The following is a 22468-nucleotide window of genomic DNA, read 5'->3' as shown; positions in this document are numbered from 1 at the left end:
GCCAATGGGCTTATTAGCAATGCCCTGCCAGTGCTGCCAAAGCCACTTCATGGACTCAAGAGATTTCAAATGTTGGGCTTCATACATCTCTTTATAGCAAGCAGCCATGTGGAATGACTGTCCCATGTATACAGCAAGCTCAGAACATCCCCAGATGCTGTTTGTACTCACCCACCTCAAGTTGTGACATTTAAAAATGTCTCTAGACATTGCCACATATTCCCTGGGGAACAAAATCCTCCTCAGTTGAAAGCCGTTGATATAACCACCCTGAGTTTTTCCTAAAGTTTAGATGACATGCTAACATATGTAGGTATCTCACATAGCAATTGAGTACACAGGAGATGATCATATGTGTTAGTTCGTTTAATACTTTAAGTAAAAATTCTATAATTCCCCCTCCCATGCTCACTCACCAGGGGTCGAGTGTCACAATCCCTAGAGAAGAGTTGTCCAAGCCAAGTGGTATCACTAGTAGCTTCATTAATCTCAAGATAAAGAACAGCAGGCATCTTCAGAGGCTCCAGTGTATTTGGAACTGTGTGAAGGGAAAGTGGGGGAGTGTAGTTTTCTATGGTCTAGAATTGTGTTATATTGCTGCCTTTGTTTTTTGTTTTTTGGCTTTTTTGTTTGTTTTTTGTTTTTGTTGTTTAGGTGCTGGACCTAGTATTTAGCACAAGCTACACTGAACTATATTCTCAGTGCATTTTCACAGTTTGTTTTCATTTTAGAGAACATGTCTTAATAAGTTGCCCAGGCTAGCCTCAGACTCACTTTGCAGCCCAGCAAGAACTTGAATCCTTTTAATCCAGTCTCCCAGGTAGCGGAAGTTACATTTAGACCAACACACTCATATACTGATACCTAATTACCAATGGGATGAAGGCCTTTGAGAAGCAGTTAGGTCACATGGGTAGAGCCCTCAAAAAATGGGAATAGTATCCTTATAAGAAGAGGCCCCAGAAAGCTGCCATATCCCCCATGACACAGAGACCATGCAAGAAAGCACACTCTATAAAGTAGAAATTGGACCCTCACCAGACCCTGAATCTGCTAGCACCTTCTTCATCTTCAACTTCTTAGTCCTCAGAAATTGAAAAAAAAAATCTGTTGCTTGAAAGTCATGGGATCTATAACTTTACTTTTATAGCAGCTCAACAAGAGTCAGACATTACTGGAGGCCCAGAGACTGAAGCAATTTAGGAGTCATTTCCAAGGAGACAATCCATTTCTGTATCAGTTCCTTCTCTCCTCCTTGCTGTTCTGGGAGGACACAGAGTTCATGCTAGATGAGATAACAAGGACAGCTTGGAGAAAAAGTTGAGAGTCTGTTGTCATGGCTAGAGCACTGGAGGAAAGATCTAGGCTCTGCAGGCTGAAAGCCCAGGCCACAGAGGAGAAGCTTCCTGCCCTGAATGCCCACTATACACCTGGTCTCAAGTGCTGTGACCATCCTATTTGCCCAGAGTGTGGGCTTCCTCTGTGTACACTCAGGGCATGTTGACTCTGGAGGTTGCACTTCCTTAACAACTAGAACCTTCCAAGTCAGCACTGGCTTCTTCCAGAACAAAAGCAACAGAACACTGTCATCCCTGAACCTCTGCAGGGACTGGTCCAGGAATCTATTCCAATTTCAAAATGTGCAGATATTCAGATCTCTTCTCTTTCCTCTCCCTCCTTTTCCTTTTTAAGGCAAAAATTCTACCACTCAACTACATCCCACCCAGATCTTGGTTTTTTGAGAACTTGCTATGTATTCTAGGCTGATCTTTAACCCACAATTTTTCTGCCTTAGCCTCTCAAGTGTTGAGATTACAGAATTACGCCAACACCTCAAGCCTTAAGTCCATGATATAAAGTGGTGTATTTTCTTATTCACAATGTCCTGTATTTTAAATCATGTCTGCATTAATTTTAACACCCACCAAAATGTAAGTGCTATGTGAATAGTTGTTATATTGCATTGCCCAAGGAATCATGATTTCTTTCTTCCTTCCTTTCTTTCTTTTTTTGGTCTGCACATGCTCAGTATGTACACAACTGTTTTTCTCTACATATTTTTGACCCAAGGTATTGGTTAAATCCACAGATGTAGAGCCTGCAGATAGAGAGGGACTTGAGGTAATCTGAGGGGCTCAACTTTTTCATTGTGTGTATATGTGTGTGTGTGTGTGTGTGTGTGTGTGTGTGTGTGTGTGTGTGAGAGAGAGAGACTGTGTGTGTACATGAGTCAAAGGTCAACCTAGGGAATCATTCCTCAGGTGCTGTTCTTTTTTTTATTTTTTTATTTTCCGAATGTCTCACAAGTTAGGCTAGGCTAGGTAGTGAATGATCCTCAATATCTACCTCCCAGGGCTGGGATAACAAGCACATAACACTACGACAGGCTTTTTGTTTTCTATAAACATCTATGCTAGAGATTGAACATGGGTTCTCATGCTTGCATGGCAAGCCCTTTACCAACCAAGCAGCTCCCTATTACCCCACCCTCTCTTTCTTAATTTTTTTTAAAAGAATTAGTGTTATCTGCACGTGATGCATGGATGTGGGGCTACACAAACCACAACATAAGTGTAGATGTCCAAGGACAACTTTATGGAGTCTGTTTTCTCCTTCCACTTTCATATGGGTTGTAGGGATCGAACTCAAGACATCAGTCTTTACAGCAAGTGCTTTAACCCACCACACCATCTCACTAGCCCTCAGCCTGTCTTTCTTGATGGTGAAACAGCAATGATAATGGACTTGACCAGGTGACCAGACTTGTTCTGCAACACTAGTCATTAACTAGGTATATGGCCTTGACTCAGTCCATTCTCTCTAGGGATTCCTGTCATCCGCCCTCAAGCAGGCTGGCAACTGCTCCCTAAAGTGCACTGGGTACATCTACAGACCTCAGTGACCCCATCTACTCTGAGGAGGAAGAAAGGGCTATCGATGAGTACTCAACCACCACCAAGTACAATCTCCCACTCAGGGTGCAAGGCCATGCCTGAGCCACTGGAAAAGGAGTTGACAGATGAAAGGGGCTGAACTGACAGGATAAGCATAGGCCAAGGCCAAGGCCAGCCATCTCAGGAAGGCAGAGCTCAGGAGTCCTTCTAAAAATTCATTAGAGCATATGTGACAGGAGCTGGGACCCACAGCAGCTGAGAGCCCAGCAGAGCAGCTGAAGGGGAAGAATTTGTTGTTTTGTTTTAAGTCGCAAGATTAGTTGAGAAAGTTAAAATAAAAATACACTTTTTGCTTGGTTGTTGTTGCTGTTGTTGCCAGAGAATAGAGAACTAAGGACTGCAAAGGTGTGTTTTGCAGACTTTGTATATGTTGTACACTGGCTGATGTATGGACTGGATTCTGGGCACCTAGCCTAGCCACATTCAAAGGTCTCCTCTGCGTGTGTCACATCTGCCTCTCATCCTCTACTTTAGGACCACTGTGGCCTTCTACTCAAGGAACAGTGACATCATAGAGGATGGCCCGCTTGCTCCCCTGCCTCCAGCTTTCTCCACAAATGTCATTCTAAGCATGGATTTCAAACACTCCATCACTGTCACCAAGTAACCTCCATATTCATCTCCTCAAGACCCAAGCAACTACCTGATAGTCTCAGAAAACCTCTCCATAAAATCATGACTCGATAAGCTCTGACTTTTACTTTGAAATAGGGTCTCAATAGGTAGGTTTGGCTAGCCTCACAGTATCCATCCTCCTTCCTCCACCTGACTCAGCAGTCAGGACTACAGGTATGAGCTAGGATATGCAGTTTTAAAGGTGATATGTGAAAATTATAATTTACTTTCTATGTGAGAGCTTGTCCAAGCCTCTCAATGCCCTGAGTCTCTTTCTTTATCTCTGAAAATGATTTACGGTTCTTACCTGGTGACCCCATAGGCACACCATGAGGATCAATTACACAGTAATTGTCAAAGGGCTTTCTACAGTGTGAAGGTCAGAACTAGTAACCAATGTCCATTCAAGATAGTCTGCACATTGTTTCCCTTCATGGGGATTCTTCTTCATTTACTGGTCAGGTAAATCCTGACCCCACAATCTCCCCCCATCTCCCCACACCACACCCTCAGTTATAAACACCAAATCCATATCAATAAAGACTAAAGCTGGAAGGTGGATGTTACCAGACATAATCAAGACAGTGCCAAGCTGTGCACAGTGGCACACTCCTGTGATCCCAGCAATTTAGTAGAAGCCGGAGAATCAAGAATTCAAAATTACCTTAGCTATACAGTGAATATGGCTATACGGTCAGCACAGGAGACACAAAACCCTGCCACAAAAAAAAAAAAAAAAAAAAAAAAAAAAAAAAAAGAAAGAAAGAAAAGGAAAAGATGGTATTTACATATGGTTAGATTGACCGAATCAGAAACAGAACTCCACACAGGGCCCCTGATTTATGACGGAGGTGACAACTGCAGAGCAGTGGGAAAGTAGCTGCTGGTATCCATTTGGAAAAATATTCCAGGTCTTGATCATCTATCTATATTAATTATTATTATTTTGGGTGTTTTGTGAGACAGGGTCTCAGGTGGCAGAAACTGGCCTCAAACTTGCTATGCAGTTAAGATGACATTGAACTCTGCCTTCCAAGTGTTGGGATTACAACATCATTAAAACAAAACAAGAGTCAGGGTCTTATTTAGGTCAGGCTGGCCTCAGAGTTACTCAGTACCTAGGGTGACCTTGAACTTCTGATCCTCGTGCTCCCTGCCACCTCCCAGGCTCTGAGATTACAGGTATGTTTCAGCACACCTGGTGGTGGCGCTAAGAATCAAAGCAAGGGCTTTGTGCACCATAGGTAATCATGATACTAACCTGTCCTCTGCCATGATATCATGAAGAAATTCATCATGATTCCTACTTAGCACTGCATATAAACATACAATCCTGGGAAGATTATAGACACAAAAACAGAATTCAAAACACTAAAGTTTCTAAAAAAAAAAAAAGGTGATTTTCTTGATTTTTGCAAATACCTCTCAGGCAGGGCATAAAATGCACTACTGTGAAGGAAAAACACTGATAAGTAAGAATTCCTCTTTGTCAAGGAGTTCCATTAAGAGCAAAAAGACAAAGCCCTAAGTGGAGAAAGACATTTATAGTACAAGTATCTGGTAAAGAACTTGTCAGAACACACAACAATGATCTCATAAATTCTCAGTAAAAAGACACAAGTCAAGTTCAAAGTGAGTGAAAAATCTGAACAAGTGATTTGTAAAATAGGATATACAGTGGATAAGACATGTTCTGCATGACTAGTTATCTGGAAAACATACGCTAAGGTCATAAGCAATAGCCCCTAGATAGTGACTAGAATGGCAAAATGAAAAGCCTTATAATAACAAGTGTGGGCAAGGATGAGGAGGGTGTGAAACTCATCCACTGTTGACAATGGTACAGATGGGCTTTGCCACCCTTGGACATGCAGCCAGAATGTCTATTCAAGCTAATCATATGACCCAGTAGTTCCATTCCTACATACCCTGGGAGAGGTGGTCACAGGATCACTAAGAGTCCTAGCAACTTTGTGTTAAGAGTCCCCAAGTGGAAAAGCCTGGAAACTTAAATACCTGCTATTACTAGATGGGTACATTCATAGAGAAGAGAATAAAGAGAATAATAGAGTGGCTCTTACATACAACAGCATCAGCCACCTTTAAAAGAGTACATGGTGTGATTCTGCTGGTAAGAGAGATAAAAGTCACCATGCCACAGTTCTGCAGAGATGACTCAGCATTTAAGAGCACTAACTGTTCTTCTAGAAGTACTGGGTTCAATTTCCAGCCCCCACATGGCAGCTTACAACCATCAGTAACTGTAGTCCCAATCCCTCTTCTGGTGTACACACACTTAAATAAATAAATATAAAAATAAATAATTTTTTAGGTCATCATGCTAGCAACTGAGAAAAAAGGCCGGTTTCTGTTCTTGTTTAATTTTAAAATTCTTGCCTCTTTTGCTTTTATTTTGACACAGGAACTCATGTAGATCAGGCTAGCCTCCAACTCACTGGTACTGAAAAAGACATTAAAATTTCTGCTCCTCCTGCCTCTATCTTCTAAGTGCTGGGATTATAGGAGTATACCACCACAGTCTGCTAAAGCCCGCATGTCTTGATGTGTGTTCTATTGATATGAAAACTTGCCCCTCATAACTTGCACACATTTCTGTATGGCATACACAAATATTTCAATGTGCTTTTATTTAAAATTTAGTCACAATAATCTTGCAAAGAAAGATACACCAAAGGGATAAGAAATGTATTCAGTGTTACATGGGGATGAAAAGCACAGCCAGGACTCTGCATTCCTACATAGCACCTCCTGCCTTCATATTCGATTCCTTTCACATTTCTAGCTCAGCTCCTCCCTGGGTTTAGAGCTACCAAAGTCAGAGACTTGAACTGTTTTTGCAGCCGGTACAGGTCTGGAAGTCATAGTTCTGAGCATGTTCACTGAGGAACGGAGGTCAGACACAAAAATCCTATTGCTCACCCACTTGGACTTCCCTTTCTTCCCTTTCCTCATGTACTGGCCTTCTGCTCTGACTCTGACAGACCTCCTAAACTTACCCTGGCCCTTTTTTGTTTTTGTTTTTTGTTTTTTTTTTCTCCTTAAACCTCTCTGTACTGCTGGGGTTGTACCCCACCCAAGGCAAGTGCTCTTCCTCTGAGTCTCATCTCCAGTAGCCCCAGCTCTTGACTCTTCCTCAATACTTGGCCAAATCAGTGCCATCTTTGGGGCTGGCAGATGCCAGCCATATACCCAGAAGGGCAGGTAAAAAAGAATAAATGAAGGGGGCAGTTATGATGGCTTGTTCCTCCTTGGGCTATCACGCCACCGCTCAGCCATAGACACCAGCCATATCCAACATAATCCAGGTGTATGATGGACACAACTCCATGTGGTATCAGCTCAGACATCAACTCTCATCTCTCTCTGGCCCCAAAGAGCTGCTGTCTCCCTGCCTAGCAAGCTTCTTCCTCCAAAAAGGGAGGGAAGCATCTGTCTGGACTGGCAGCTCAGTAGGTTAGGGCAGGACTGTCTTCCTGTCACCTCCTCCCCCACACAGCTGGGAATCCTTCCATCACTGCCTCCCAAAGAACCAAGACCTGGATATTGATAAGAGCATCTGCTGAAAAGGCTGCCTGCAAACCTCCCCTCCCCCAGCTCAGGATTCTCCTGCCTCCAGCCCCAGGCAGTGCCCCACCCTGAAGCATCAGTCAACTTCAAGCTAGGGGATAAGGTTTCCTGTCAGCTGCCTTGGGCTTCTCAGGAATTTTTGACACTAGACAAAGCATGACGTATGCAAGATAAAACCTCATCCCATCTCACAGGGGCAGGTTTCACCCCATCTGACCACAGCAGGAAACTCATTACCCAGTTTTGTTTTTTTAATTTATTTATTTTATGTGCATTGGTGTTCTGCCATGGATGTCAGGTCCCTGGAACTGGAATTACAGACAGTTGTGAGCCACCACCATGTGATTCTGGGAATTGAACCTGGGTCCTCTGGAATAACAATCAGTGCTCTTAACCACTGAGCCATCTCTCCAGCTCCAGGAAATTCATTACTCTGAGTTTTATGTCTGGCCAATGGTATGCTATGCCTTAAATGTAGGCTCAGTGACAGTCCAGCAAACAATGGCGTCAGGTTTGGAATGTCCATTTGTACTCTGATGCTTCCCAGTAGGTTTTCCTGTCCCTGAAGACCCTACCCAACTCTACCCCAAGCTTTGCCCTCTTTCCTTCTTAAGTGCTCTCCCCTCCACTCACCTGGATCTGCTGTAACCCTTGCAGTCCTTTTCCTCCTAGCCCTGGGCCTTGCTGTCACTTCTCTAGCTTTCTGGTTCCTATCTACAATCTGGAGTTAAATGTCCTCACTCTTCTTAGCCACATCATAGAGGTGAGAGGGGACCTTGCACGTGCTTTCTGTTGTCCTCCCTCCCACCCCAAGACCTAGGAGAAAAGGAAACCTTGTAAGTATCCCTATCTAAGCTTCATAAAGGCTGGGGAAAAATTAGGGCTGTAGCATGGCGACAAGGAACAGGAGGTCAGCATTACATATGCTATATAGTCAAGAAGATGTTAGGACATTAGGGTTTCAACAGAAGTGCTTCTGGCTAAAGATGGATGAGTCTGATCCCATCCACACCCAGGGTTGGGTTGTTGTTACCTGCCTGAGAATCAAGGCAAAGCAAGCAGAGGAAAATAGGAGATGGCTTCAGTTGAAACCTCTGGGTCCATTCTTTGTATCACAGTGGGAGGGACTAGGGTTAGTCCCTCCCTACTCCTTAAGGGCTTCTGGTATTTCCTTTCCTTTAAGCTAGCCCTGAGGATGCCATAGGGAACCTGACAGACAGCCTGTCCTCAGGGAGTTTATAATGTATGTGCTAGATCAGTGATTGCAGAGGTTCTCCAAGCATTCTTCCAAACAATGTCTCCTAATCTTTTAGACTAATGTACTCCCTATTTTAGTCGGCTCCAAAGGATCCAAATGAAAATGTTCTCAAAATTCTTTTGATCATGAAAAGACAGGAAATAGAGCTAAGGGCACTGTGAACCTGTAAATCTGGAGAAAAAATATATGAAGAATCTGAGCTTCAGCGATCCCACTAATGTCTTGAGTCACCAAGTCCCATATGTTAAGAAAAGAAAGAAAAGAATAGAAGAAACAAAACAAGAATCAAACTCTTAATTATACCCTGGTCCCTTCACAAGTGAGATTTCCCTCTACCCAGCAGAGGTGGGGAACAGGAAGAAAGTCAACTGGAGATTTGTTTGGGGGACTGTGCATGCTAGGTAAGTGATTCCCCAGCCTGGGAGGGGTGGGGAAAGGGGAGGTTGCCAGCATGTGTAGCTGTGAAAGCCAGAGGACAAAGTCAGGTTGTCTGCATATGCTTACACAAGTATTTTTAGAGAAATACTGTATCATATTGTGTGTGTGTGTGTGTGTGTGTGTGTGTGTGTGTGTGTGTGTGTGTGTGTTGAGATAGAGTTTCCCTAAACTGGCTTAAGCTGTTCTTGAATTTACTCTGCAACCCAGGCGTGCCTTAGTTTCCCAAGAAGCTGGGTCTGTATGTATGGCAAGAGAAACCTGCACTCAGAATTTTGAGATGCCAGTTACCTCCAGAAGGTCCCTTGCTGTCACTCAGGGTTGAAATGGATTTACCTGTCATGGTTCAGATTGAGAAAGTCCCTCTCAATAAGGCCAAGCAGGCAGGTGGTTGCTCAAAGGAGGGTTCCCTTACTCTGGCCTCACAGACTGCCTAGTCCAGCTGCCTGGGAAGCACAGGTCTGGGCAAGGCAAGAAGACCAGCACTGCAATTAAACAAGCCCAGCAATTGGGAGTTCCCAGGAGATCCTCACTGGCCTCTGGCTCCCTCATCCTGGAGCTTGCAGTGACTGGCGGAAAGCAGGAAAGGGAAAGGAGGACAACGGGCTTGCTGCCACCTCTTCATGTTTCCTGTGCTGTGCTGCACCTTTGCAGAGCTTTCTGGGTAGAGAATCTTAATCAGAGACCTCAAGGTAGCAATGTGTTTTTGACTTCTGGCATGTGTCCCAAAAAGAGAGTAAGATACAATTCCAAGCTGCCTTGTGCTTCATTAATGAGTTTCCTATCTCTCTTCAGCTTGGGAGTCTCTGAAGCAAGGTCAAGTGGGAGTTTAATAGTCATCTCTGGGACTGTGCAGAGGGCAGCCTTTGAACTCTGCCCACAGTGGGTGGTTCCCATCACTGAATCATTTATAATTTAAGCAGGAGAGTTGAGATTGCCTGGAGGGAAATGCCTGGGCTTCATTGGGATTCATAGTAGTTTAAGAGCTCTGGTCCTCACACCTAGTTCTAGAACCAAAGGGTCTACAAACTAGTCTGTACAAACAACCACAGCACTCCTCTTTTACACTTGACAGCAGCTAAGGAAGCCTGTCATGGGTAGAGACACCACTCTCTCCCTGGTAGATTCTAACATATTGGGAATGATTGCTGAACTTTGACAATGCAGGTTCTCACATCTCAACCTCAGATTGGACACTTTAATATCTGTATACCTCTGAGGGAGTCACCTCAACACACAGCTACACCTTTAACAAGAAAAGTTTCCTCCACTGTGTGTGTGGAGAGGGCTAGAGGAGGGTGAGCAAGGAGGAGAAGGAAGGCAATACAGAGCCCTCCTGGATGGTGCATTAAACTCCAGCCTACACACTTCCTGTGGGAGCACTTGGATGCTTCCTTCATAGGAAAATGTGTCCCCAATAGGAGCAACTTCTCCCAGGCCCACTCAGTCTGCCCCCGCCTGACTTTGTCTAATGCTATTTAGGCAGAGAGAAGCTTCTCATCTTCCTATGCAGGATTCAACACTTGGGAAGACTCAGCAGACGTGGGCCATCTTGCATCTGAAGAACTGCTGCAAGGTGAACACACAGAGAAGTTCCCTCGTATTTGTTTTCCTTCCTGTTCTTAGGCATCAACATAATCCTGGAATTAGGCAGCTGGGAAAGCCATTGGCTTTGGAATAGGAGTTTGGAGAAGAAGGAAAATGAGGAGAATGGACCCCTTTCCAGACAGTGGTCAGCTGGGGTAGTTCTTCCCACCCAGGGTCTGTACACATCCTTACTGAGATGGAATATCTGGTCTTGGTGGGGTGCAAGGAAGCCAACTGGATCGCATGGTTCCTGATCCTGTCCTCCTACCCACTGCCTCTCCTAGGCATTCTGCACTAGCCATTCTGAGCAAGAAATTAATTTTCAGTGCTGACTCAATACAATAATGCCACTCATTACCCAGCACCCTTTCATAGGTAGTCTGAGTTTCAATTTTGTCAAATGGACACGTGAGATGGAGATCAAGGAACAAAGCTGGAAATCACTCCTTGACAGTTTTCAGTTGTCACCCACTCTGGTCATCACATTAATTGCCATCACCAGAGTAAATCAATAAAATGTTAATGCACAGGCTGACCCTAAAGCTGCCCCTTCTTGACCTACACGAGGGCCTCGTGACCCTCTCTCATACACACGAAACTCAACTTAAGGCATTTGCTTCCTTTGAAAGTAATGGGGAGGGATTTTTCTTATACTGGCTCATATATTCCCACAGCAGTTCTACATAAAACTCAATTCATTTTGCAAATACAAGACTGAGGCTCAGAGAGGCCGAGTGACTTGCCCACGGCATACAGACAGACAATATGCCCCAGAGCTAGGTCCTAAAACCTGCTGTCCTGGCTCCACTGCTGTCACTGTGACAAAATAAAGGGATAAAAATCATTTTAGGGGAGAAAGAGTTATTTAGCTTCCAGTTCTAGTCCATCACTGGAGGGAAATCAAGGCAGGCCCTGAACCGGCCATTCAAGTTCATGGTCAAGAGCAGAGAGAAAAGGAATGCATTCATGCCTGCTGCTCAGATCTCTTTGCCTGTTCATCTCAAATTTAGGACCCAAAGCCAGGGAATAATGGTGCCTCCCCCCAGTCTCTCCTAACTCCTTCTCACACTGATAGCCTTTTTCTTTGATTATTATTACATACATATATATCATTTCTAGTCTGAGTCTTCCTGCATCCGTTAATATAATTAAGACAATCCCCCACAGGCATGCTGGCAGGCCAGCCTGATCCAGATAATCCTTCACCGAGACTCATTCCAAGTGATTACAGACTGTGGCAAGCTGGACAATTAAAACCAAACATCACAATTCGTCTGCCAGTTGTTTGCCTGATCCCAAGCCCTATTTCATTGCTGTCAACATCCCTAGCTGAGCCACAACATTGGTTCATGGGCTTCAGGGCTCATCTACACTCCTGCTACGCACCAGGATGCTGCCTGGGTGAGGGGAGCTCTCCCTGGAAGCAGACAGGGTGGCATGGTTGGATGGCCCTTGAAGAGTGCCACATTAGTTGTCACAGCACAGTTCAGCTGGTGGGGTGTTTCAAAGATAGATATATGTCTACATTCCTGCCACCCAGAATCTCCATTATTCTATGATTTTAAGAAGGAATTAAAGCAAAACAAACTGGGCTCTGGGGGTTCAAACTGAGATTTGTTGGAGCTGAGTAAAGTAAAAGAAATTTGGGGAAGAATTGTTGTAGAGTAAGGAGGGGTAAGGAGCATGTGCTACAGACTGAATACTATTTAGGAATTCTTCTACCCTTGAAGCCTGGCAGGCTTTTTAGTTCTCTGAACCATTTGGAACCTTAGACTTGAACTCTTGATGTAGGAGCTGTGTAAAAGTAACCCTTGGAGGATTCTAAGTCAATGGAGGTCAGGAGCCTCTTAGAGGGCTCACAGAGACTGTGTAAACAGCTTTCCTAATCTGATAGAAGAGAAAATGAAGGCTCAGGAAAAGCCATGGTGCTGCCCACACCTGCCCACCAGCCACTGTGGTTGCTGAGACTGAGCAGGGGCAGCTGCAAGTCTGGCAGGGGGAGAAGCCCAAGGCAGCTGGAAACTCTCTGGGGCCTCCTTCAGTAGCCAGTCTCCTGTACTGTGCAGGTGGAGCGGGTGGGGGGTGGGGGCATGCTCCTCTGGGCTTTTCTTGTTTTCCCCCACCTGCCTGCAGTGCGGTTTGTCTGCTGGCGCCACAGAGCCATTAACACTGGGGGAATTTGATCAGTGAAGAGGGGGTGTTGTCTCAAGATGTGAGCCCAGTACAACCCTCCCTCCGACCCCCCCTTCCATCTTCCATCGGGGGCTCTGGGACTAAACATCTGAAGGCTCCAAACATCAGACAGCTGCCCTGTATGCTCAACTTCTTTTCTGGAACACTGCTCCCCATGACCCCATGAGTTTGCTTGCTGCTCAGAGGCTGGTGATCATGATCTAGCTCAGGATCAGGGCAAGTGGAAGGTCAGGTGTAGCCCTGGGACTTCTTGTCTCCTTCCTTTGACAGTTTTTAATGCTCCTTAGCAGTGTATGGTCTCCTGTTCTCGGGATTTCTCTATTATTTTGCCCAAGCAGAGGACATGAAGAAGGAAGGTACTGGGTCCAGGAGCACACTAGCTCTCAAGTCCTCTTGGGTTAGTATGTTCTTCTCCCTGGATGACCAAACCCATGCACACCATCAGCAACATATAGTAACTCCTGTCCAGTGCTTTGTCCTGCTGCTGCAGCCACAGATGCTCCGTTCTCCAGCTCCCACAAGCCCCAATACAATGCCAGGCGTAAGACTTGCCCTAGACAAAGGCCTTTCCTTGAGGGACATTAGCAGGGTTTCTGCTTCTCTGCACTGTCTGATCTTTATGTAATGCCTTCCCTCCCTGATGCTTTCTCACTGAAATGGCAGCCACACTCTTCATGATTCTTCAACATTACTTTCCTCATCCAGTGTGCCTTGTTTAGCACAGGAAAACCCAAAGGGCCACCATAAACCTGGCTACCATCTGTCTCAGTTATCAAGCTGAATCCAGCCTGTGCCCAGGGCATTGGGCACAGGGTACTCATTCTCCTTCAAAGGGCTTCTAATCTCAGCTGGGAGGAAAGACAGAGCTGAAAAGCTAAATCTAACACCTGAGGACAAATGCTCACTAGGAGCAACAAAATCATACTGTAGAATTCAAGGGACAGAGTCCCTCCTTGTGGCTCCTGTCCCTTCCTCCTTCTAGATCAGAAGGAGCCACCCCTCAGATGCCTTAGCTCCCTGACATGTGGCACAGCCTCACCATCTAATGTCATTGGGGTACCCAGGGAAAGGTGCTGGCAAGCCCCAGCTTTGCCTCCCTGCCCCCTTTCACTCCCTCTTACCTCCTTCCCTCTCGCCCCTCTCCATGCATGTCTATACTCAATTCTCTCTTTACAGCAGGAATATAATGTTCGGCTGCTTTACACCCACTCTGAACGCTGCCAGCGAATAATGACTAAGGTGGTGGGTGGAAGTACAGCAAGTTGAGACCAATTTAGCAGTCCAGGGTGCCAGGAGGAGGGTGATTTAGCATCAAATGGCTTTGCAACAGCAAAGAGAATGAAGCTGCCCCCAAAGCCAGCAGGACACTGAGCCAAGTACACAGCCCTGCCCTGAGTGCCTGGGGCAGACTTCCAGCCACCTGGAAGTCTACTGGATGAGATGCACATACAGGGTTTCAAAGCAAAGAACAAAAGTCACTCCCATCACTGATCTCAGTTCTACTGGGGGGACCCCTTTCCTCAAGCTGGGGCTTTCAACCAGGCTGGATCCTCCCTTGGCAGGATCTGCAGCTGCAAAGAGCCCATAGCTCCCCAAACTGCTATAGGGATAATAGACATTGAGGTTCTGTGGTGTCAAGGGGTGGGCTGAATGAGCACACCTCTGGTCATGCCACAGAGAGGCAACTCAGGAAGGCAGGGTGTGGAACCTTCAGGTGTTAAGATCTTGAGAGTAACATGAAGAGATTGTGCATATGTGCATGGGTGTCTCAGGGGAGCATATTTCAGGACAGGCAAAGTCAGGAGATGAATAAAATAAAAGAAGGGAGGGAGGAAGGGTGGGAAGGAGGAGGGAGGGAGGGAAGTAGAAAGGGAGGGAGAGGAAGGGGGAGGGAGAGGGGGGAGAGGGAGAGAGAGCATGCTGTGCTCTGGCAACTGCCCTGAGGGCAGCCATCTCCCCCACAGTGATTAAGTGACAAAGCAAAGCTATTGGTGGTCTACCGAGGGCAGCCTTTGTTCCAGGTAGTGGACACACAACCCACATCACATCTACTTAGGTGATAATTTAGCCTATCACTTAGTAAGAAAATTAGACTTCTGCTGAATTGATTAGTGCAATTCCCTCTCTGTGCTGTTTCCTTTCACTCTCCCGCCAACGCATTTTTCCTATGACACTCCACCCTCAACTGGGGGAAACTCCAATGGGTGATAAACCTTGGAGTCTGGCTTCCACATGGTGGAAGGAAAGTGTATTGATTCACAGCAAAGGTGTTGTGGCCATGTTTTATTCTGGAACTTGCCTGGTTTGTACCAGATGAAATAGGTTAAAGCTGAATCTTGCCATGTCAGTTATGGATCATTAATTGAGCTTCTTTAGATGAAGTATTTACTCTAATTTCATGTAGACTTTATCAATTAATGTCATGAGTTAACCAATTTTTAAAGAGAAATCTAAAATGTTAAAGTCATTCTTTAAAGCAAAGCCCAAGTAGATATCCATCCCTAGCTACTTCCTGGCTTGATTTGAGTTTAACAGATATGTGACATATTTGTATAATTTAGGGTTAAGAGGAATACAATAAAACTAAAGAAAAACTTGAGGCCTTTGTCATCCTCAATTTACAATAATTACTAGAGTAGCTTAGTTCTTACAATTAAGAAATTTAACTAGTCTATTTAATTTATCTGTAGGGGGCATACATGCTATGATGCCAAGAGTACCTTGTATGAGTCTATTCTTTCCTTCCACCATGTGGGACCCAGGGAGTCGAGCTTGGTGGCAAGTACATTTACCCACTGAACCCACCCTGCTGGCTCAAATGCTAAAGATATCTCTTTTCTTGTTTATTAGGCTTTCCCCAGCAACTTAGGGAGCCTACATCTATTCATAAGGCCAGGGGCTGAGAGAATAGCACCAAGCTAAGATACAATCTGAGCATATATACAAGACCCTGGGTTCTACATCCAGCACACTACTCCCTCCACTGACAAGGAGAAAAAACACAAATCAATTACTCCCACTATCTTTATAACCATGCTGCAACCAGGCCTCAAGTCAGTTGGGTTTAGGGCTCAACACTCAATTGAAAATCCTGGGTGAGTTCCTTGACTTTGCATAGGTCAGTGAAAGGTTATTAATGATAGTAACAGGAAGCAGAAAGTCCTCTTTTAAAATGTGGTTTTTGCTTGTTTGTTTTTTGGTTTGTCAATACAGGGTTTCCTTGTGTGACTTTGGAGCCTGTCCTGGAACTAGCTCTTATAGACCAGGCTGGTCTCGAACTCACAAAGATCCACCTCTTCGGAGGCCTCTGCCTCGGAAGTGCTGGGATTAAAGGCATGTGCACCACCACTGCCTGGCTCAAGTGTAGTTTCTATGCAAAAAAAAAAAAAAAAAAAAAAAAAAAAAAAAAAAAAAACAACAACAAAACTATGAAATAACTGTTGGGGGAAGTCTGGAACCATTCAAAGCAAACCTGGGCCTGTGCTGGTATAGGACTCTATCTAGCCCTAGCACTGAGAGGCTGGCCTAGGAGGATCAGGGTTTCAAGGTTATCTTTGGCTCCATAGACAGTTCAAGGCCAACTTGGGGCTTATATAAAATCCTGTCCTTAAAAAAAATCTAAAGAAAAGAAAGTGAACTCAAAGAGTCTTGACATAAATTGCTTTCCAGACAGTTACATACTTCTTGATTGGTAAGACCTCCCAATCTCCACTCTGGAACTATCTAAGGAGGTGGCAGTCTAGCTAGAAGCCACAGCCTACGAAGATGACTAAAGAGCCTGGGAGGCCAGCCCAGCCAGGCCTAAGTTTAGCCAAGGTCTCTTGCCCACTCCCCTAAATCTTAAAGGAGTAATGTAACTCTGGAGGCCAAGCTGCAAACTACTGCAGTTACTTCCCACTTCTCATTCACTTCTGTCAGGAGGGAGGCGGCACGGTCCCCAGAGGGTTCTGGTTTTTGTTTTCCATTTTTTTAAAGAAAAAATTATTTCATTGTACATTCCAACCACAGTTCCCCTTCCCACCTCTCCTCCTGCCCTCCTCACCTCCATCCAACCCTTCTCACCACCCCCCTGACCCACCCACAGTCCACTCCTCCTCAAGGGTAAGAGCTCCCATGAGAAGTCAACATAGTCTGGCACAACAGGTTGGGGCAGGGCCAGGCCCCTCTTCCATGCATTAAGACTGAGCATGGCATCCCACCATGGGGAGTGGGCTCTAACAAGCTAGCTCACGTACCAGGTTTGTATCATGGTCCTACTGCCAGAGGCCTCTCAGCCAGTAAGAGCTTCACAGCTGTCTCCTATATAGGGAGGTCCTAGTTCGCTCCCCTGGGGTCTCTCCCCCCACCTAGGGGGTTCTTTCCAGCCCTCAACTGCAACATGGAACACTGGCCTTACCTACTCTTTACATCCGATTTAGGTGCATCTTCCAGGCTGAGCTCCTGACCACCTCCTCTCTGGCTTCTCCAGTTCACTTTAATCTTAAGACTGCTGTTGTGGTCCCATTTTCAGTGTGATTGTCACTAATTCATAAATACTAGGTTCTCTTTCTAGTTATCATCACCAAGTTTAGCCTCCAGGAATTAGTTCACCTTTTCAAAAGTATCATTCATTTCTCTAGCACCTCACATAGACAAGGCATTTAACAACCAGTGGAATAAGGGCTAGGAATATAGCTCAGTACATGCGTGTAGGCCTAGGTTTGATCCCAAGCACTGAATTCAGGTGTAGTGGCACAAGCCTATAATCTAAGAACTATTAAAGGAACAGATATTCAAGGTCATTCTTAGCTATGTAATTATTTCAGGCCCACCTGGGCTACATGAGACCCTGTCTCAAAACACATCTTAAATAAATAATAATGAAGTGCAAGTTTTCAAGCTGGAATAATGATCTTCCAAAAAAACATTAAAATCAGAGCATATGTGGACAACACCATATGAGACATGATGAGCAACAATGCTAAGAATATGTGGCTCTAGTCTTGGACTTGGATAAAGCATGGCCAAATTGGTTCTCATCTCTCAGAGAAGCCTCAGAGTGTCTAGACTGTAGCAGCAAGGAGATCCATCCAAAGGTAGATTCAAAGAGCTAGTTGGAAAGTTTTTTTTTTTTTTTTTTAATCCCCTTATCTTTGTTCTAGAACAATATGCCCTGAAGCTCTGAAGGGACAAACTCTAGACCCCAGGTCTAAATCAGGCCTAGTACCTTCTCCTGCCACATCTACTTTGTGGGTTGACAAACACATACAGTAGGTAAAGCAAGAGTTTCCTTGTTTCTAAAAACTGCTAGGACCAGGCCTGGGATGGAGCACACTTGTCTAGGCAGGGCCTTATAACACAGCAAGGGAAGTGAGGGGTCACATCAGGGAAGTGTGTCCATGCAGAAATCTATCACTGGAACCAGAGCTCCCTGGCAGCCTCTTTCCTAACACTCTATTAAAACAAACACTGAGAGTCTGTTCCAAGCAGCCAGACACTACACCCTGAGCTGGGATTTACTGTATGACCTCTGCCTCAGAAGCTCTGTAGTTTTTGGGAAGCTGTGGGTCTATGTGGTAACAGCTGTAGTAATATTTCAGAAGAAGGTATGGAATCTGAACCCAGGGAAATGGGTGTCGAACTATCCTACAGTGGCAGGTCCCTGTGGTTAAAATAAAGGTGTAATATCTGATGGCACTCAGCAGATGGTATTAAACTTTGTTGCAATATTGTTCATACATGAGTTGACTATAAGTTGTTTTAAAGTAGCTTATTTTCCATTACCTTATTTACTGTTGTATGTTTTTTTGTTTCCTGTGTTTGAGATTGTCTCAGGTAGCCCAGGTTGATCTTGAACTTCCTATGTGGTCAAGACTGGCCTTGAATTTCTGATCCTCCAATCTCCACCTGGGTAAGGTTTGATTACAACCTGTGCCATCATATGAAGTTTTATGTAGTGCTAAGGCTCAAATCCGGAGCCTGTGCATGGTAAGCAAGCAGTCTTCCAACAAAACTGTAATTCCAGCCTATGATATTCATCCCTAAGCTTCACGGCCAAGTCCCAGGACCTTGCATTTTGTAGCATCCAATGACAATTTGTGAAATGAATGTTAAACAAGTGCAAAGACATAAAATAAGTTTTCGGGATTAGAGGCCATTTTTATCCAGTTAGAGCCCATCTACTTCTTCACCCATACATGCAGACATCTGGCTTCTTAACACTGCATGGCAATTATGCACTCTCACACTCAGAGTATTGGCACACCCAGCCCACTCCACCCAGCACACTTCTTCTACCTCAGCTTCTGCCAACCATTGGAGGTAGATAGACAGACAAGAATATCTCCTTCAGTCACGAAAGTGCACAGACTGAATTGTTAAAGCAGATTTGCCCTGCAGAGTACACCAAGACTGCTAGAAATATTAATATAAAAAATTGCAAAAGCAAATGTCTGACCCTCAGCTTGCATAAAGACCCCCTAGAAAGATACTCTTCTTTCTTTTCTCACATACTTTTCTTCTCACCTCTAGCAGGTGAGTGCTTGCTTTTTGAAGTTCATTAGCAATGGGACTGGAAGAACAACACCCTTCCCTTTTGGTGCCTCAGTTTCTTCTCTGGCAGACACAGAGTAAATCATATCTTATGCTAACCTGGTAGTTATGCTGTGAGGATAAAGGAGATAACAAATGAGATAATGTCTATGATGCACAGAAAATAGTCAGAAGAAAGGGCTGGATAAATACAAGGTGTGGGCCATGCCTGATTAGGGTGTATTCTCTGCCCACAGACTCCTGCCCACACTCTGCTCTGTGGCAACCTTGAACACTCTTACCCCTATAAAATCTAAGTCTAATACCCATGTGCATCCACCTCTCAAACACCTCCATTTTCCCTTTGCCTTCCTGCAGAAATTGTTTTTGAACTTGAAGGAAGCTCAGGTTACAAACCCTCAAATGCCCCTTCCAGCAGCCAGGTTCTGCATGATGGAAGAATTGCATGCAGGCAGCTCATCTCTCTGTGGATGGGCCCTGAGACTCCAGAAGACTGTGCTTCTAGGAAAGAGAGGGGGCCCTTTGGTGGAGAAGCCCCTGTGAGGGCTGCCCAGAACCTATTAGCCAAACAGCAACTCAAGGAGCATGCGGAAAGGCTGAGGGCAGCGAGGGCGCTTGGATTCCTGAACATCCCTTGTGCTTTAGGACTGAAGCCAAGAGGTCTGCAGCGCTTTCCCAGGCGTGGCAACCCAAGGGCGAGCAGAATATTCACATGCCCCAGGGTTTACTCTCTTGCACTTGGAGCAGGCAGGAAAGCATCACCTGGCCCTGGGTGTTTGGGTTGCCTGTTGCTACTGAGTTAAGCTGGGGCAGAATGAGCTGCCTGGGTGGAGGGGATCTGACCCCCCATGGTAAGTGAGGAAAAGCAGAGAACTGAAGCCCTGCGTCCAAGCTTATTCCTTGTTATACCTTCTAGGGAGACGCAACGCACCATCAAAGTTCTACTGGCAAGGTAAAGTTCACTAGCCAGTCCCAACTGCTGGATCCTCTTTCTGGGGCTTCAGTCCCCATGATCTCACTTCCTCACCTCTGAATTCTTCACCTCCACATTCATGTCACCTAACACATGTCTCCAAGATCAAATTCAGGTTTGGGAGGACCCCCACCCCCCCGCCCCAACCCCAATCTGACAGAGACAAAGACAGAATGATTGACTGACGCACCTCATTTCCTCCCGGCTGGGGCCAGATCAGCAACATATGCAGTGACAGGGGAGAAGAACCCTCCACCTCGCGCCCGACAGTTACATGAAGAAACAAAGACACCTAGACAGACGCAGGCACAGACAGACAAAGACCGACAGACGAGCGGACGCACTCCCGAAGTGGCATGCTGCGGGGATCGCAGGTTTCCCTGCGTCTGGGCTCCTGGCATGGCTGCAGACACTCTGCAGGCGAGGAACAAGACCCTGGGTACCCGCACCTTACCTGTCTGTTCTCCTGCACCTCGGGGCTAGCTGCAAATGGCTGCAGATTTTGATTTTTCGGTGTATTTTGTCTTGTGTCCCTGTCTCCTTTTCTGTAGAGCTGCTGGACCCAGCTCTCAAGTCCCGCCTGGGAGCAGCAGAAGGGCAGGGAAACTTTCGGACTGGAACCCTGTCGTAGTTACCCGGCTCCCGCCAGCCTGCTCGGGCGCGCTGGCCGCTGAGCCAGGTCCTCAGCCGCGGGCGGGGCGGGGCGGGGCGGGGCGGGGCGGGGCGGGGCGGGGCACGGGAGGGGCGGGACCAGCGTCGGAGCCACTCATTGGCCCGTGCTGCCGGCGCCCCGTCCTGCTCTCTCCTCGGCCTTTGTTCCCGGCTGACAGCTGGGGTTGCTCTGACCTCCTGGCTCCTCTGTGCCCACAGTCAGGCTTCGCAGTTTCTTCGCTCACTTCATCACACCCCACTCAGGGCTCCCGTCTGCTCAGCTTTTCTCTCTCTTCCTCATGTTTTTTTCCCGTCTTGCACTATCTGCTCGGTTCCCGCTTTCACTACCTGCATTCTGTTTGCCTTCTGCATTCTTCTCTTCTTTGCTGCTGCTACCTCATACCAGTAATGTCGCCAGTACTTCTGCTCCTGCAAAAGGTTGGATTTCTTGATTCAAGGGTCAAACTAGCGGCCTAGAGGGGTTACAAGGGTCTTACCATCACCCCGCTGGTCTTCCAGACTGGAACCAAGAGCTGCTCAACAATTTCAGTTAGAATTTTGCCACTTCGGAAGCCGGGCCTGGTGGTGCAAGCCTGTAATCCCAGAGGCTTGGAAGGCTGAAACCGGAGTACTGTAAATTCAAGGCCGGTTTGGGGGGGGGAGGACACACAAAACAAGTTCAATGCCAGTCTAAGCACTGAAGTATGATATTATCTCAAAATATGAAGTGGAAATATGAGGCAGGAGGAGTGGCGGCTGGAAAAGAAGCCTAGCAGCAGAGGTTGAGACCTTAGTTCTGATCCCCAGTACTGACCAAAAACAGCAGCCACTCACTTCTTCACCCCCTGCCTGAGGGTACACTGAGGGTTAAATTGTGAAAAATAGGCCACAGCCTAAGGTGCTGCCGGAAAGCATCAGCCCAGGCCTGAAAGTGGCAGGTTAAGGAGAGGGGTGGGGGGGAGGGGAGAAGGGAGTACTAATAGATTGGGGGAAGCAGAATGTTTCCGACACTCTCCTGACTCTGGATTAATTTTAGATTCTATTTGATTCTTTAATTCTAGGCTTACTGAACAGAATACAACAATAGGAGGGAAACAGATACTTGGGAGACTGAGACAGGAGAGAGCTGCCAGTTTCATTCTAGTCTGTCTCTCCATCTGAGAAAGAAGTATTTCTCCTGCCCCTCAAGGTTCCAGACCTAGGGTACCATCTTACTCACACCTCTGCAACCACCACAGGCAGACTGACCTCTGTTGGCTAAAGTCTCCGTCCCACTTACTAACTCAGCATAAGCATGACTACTCAGAAGTGAAAGTGCCTCGGGAATCGGGCTGAATAGGAGGCTACAGGAGCAACCATCTGGCACAGGAGACTAAAGGGTCAGTGGGTTCCAGACCCGACCTCTGTCAAACTCAACTTTGTCATAGAATGTGACGTCCCAGGGAACTGGGCAAAGGATCTCAGGAGCTTCCTGGTTATGTCTCTACACTGTCACAGCCTTGGCTGGACCTTGGTTTCCTCTTCTGAAAAGTGGGTGATTTGGATAACACTTTTTTCCCTCTTTTGAGACATATTTTTCCTAAGTAGTCCAGGTTGGCCTTGAGTTCAGGATTTACCTTTGGAGAGCTAGATTACAAGTGATTCACTATGACTGGGATACCCTCTCTGCAGTACTGGCATCTC

General features: G+C 46.0%; 1 protein-coding gene across 1 annotated transcript in view; it reads right to left on the bottom strand.

Annotated features, from left to right (window-relative positions):
- Lzts1 (leucine zipper tumor suppressor 1) overlaps positions 1-20742 on the bottom strand; it is a 52000-nt gene extending 31258 nt beyond the window's left edge. The window contains exon 1 of the mRNA XM_051181913.1: positions 20589-20742. The gene's annotated coding sequence lies outside the window, so the exon portion shown is untranslated. The remainder of the gene's footprint in view (positions 1-20588) is intronic.
- Between the last annotated feature and the right edge of the window lie 1726 nt (positions 20743-22468).

Source organism: Phodopus roborovskii, unplaced genomic scaffold (assembly GCF_943737965.1).
Source record: "Phodopus roborovskii unplaced genomic scaffold, PHOROB, whole genome shotgun sequence".
Taxonomy (NCBI): Eukaryota; Metazoa; Chordata; class Mammalia; order Rodentia; family Cricetidae; genus Phodopus; species Phodopus roborovskii.
The sequence above is the reverse complement of the archived record's forward strand: the minus strand, read 5'-3'. Positions and strand labels throughout refer to the sequence as shown.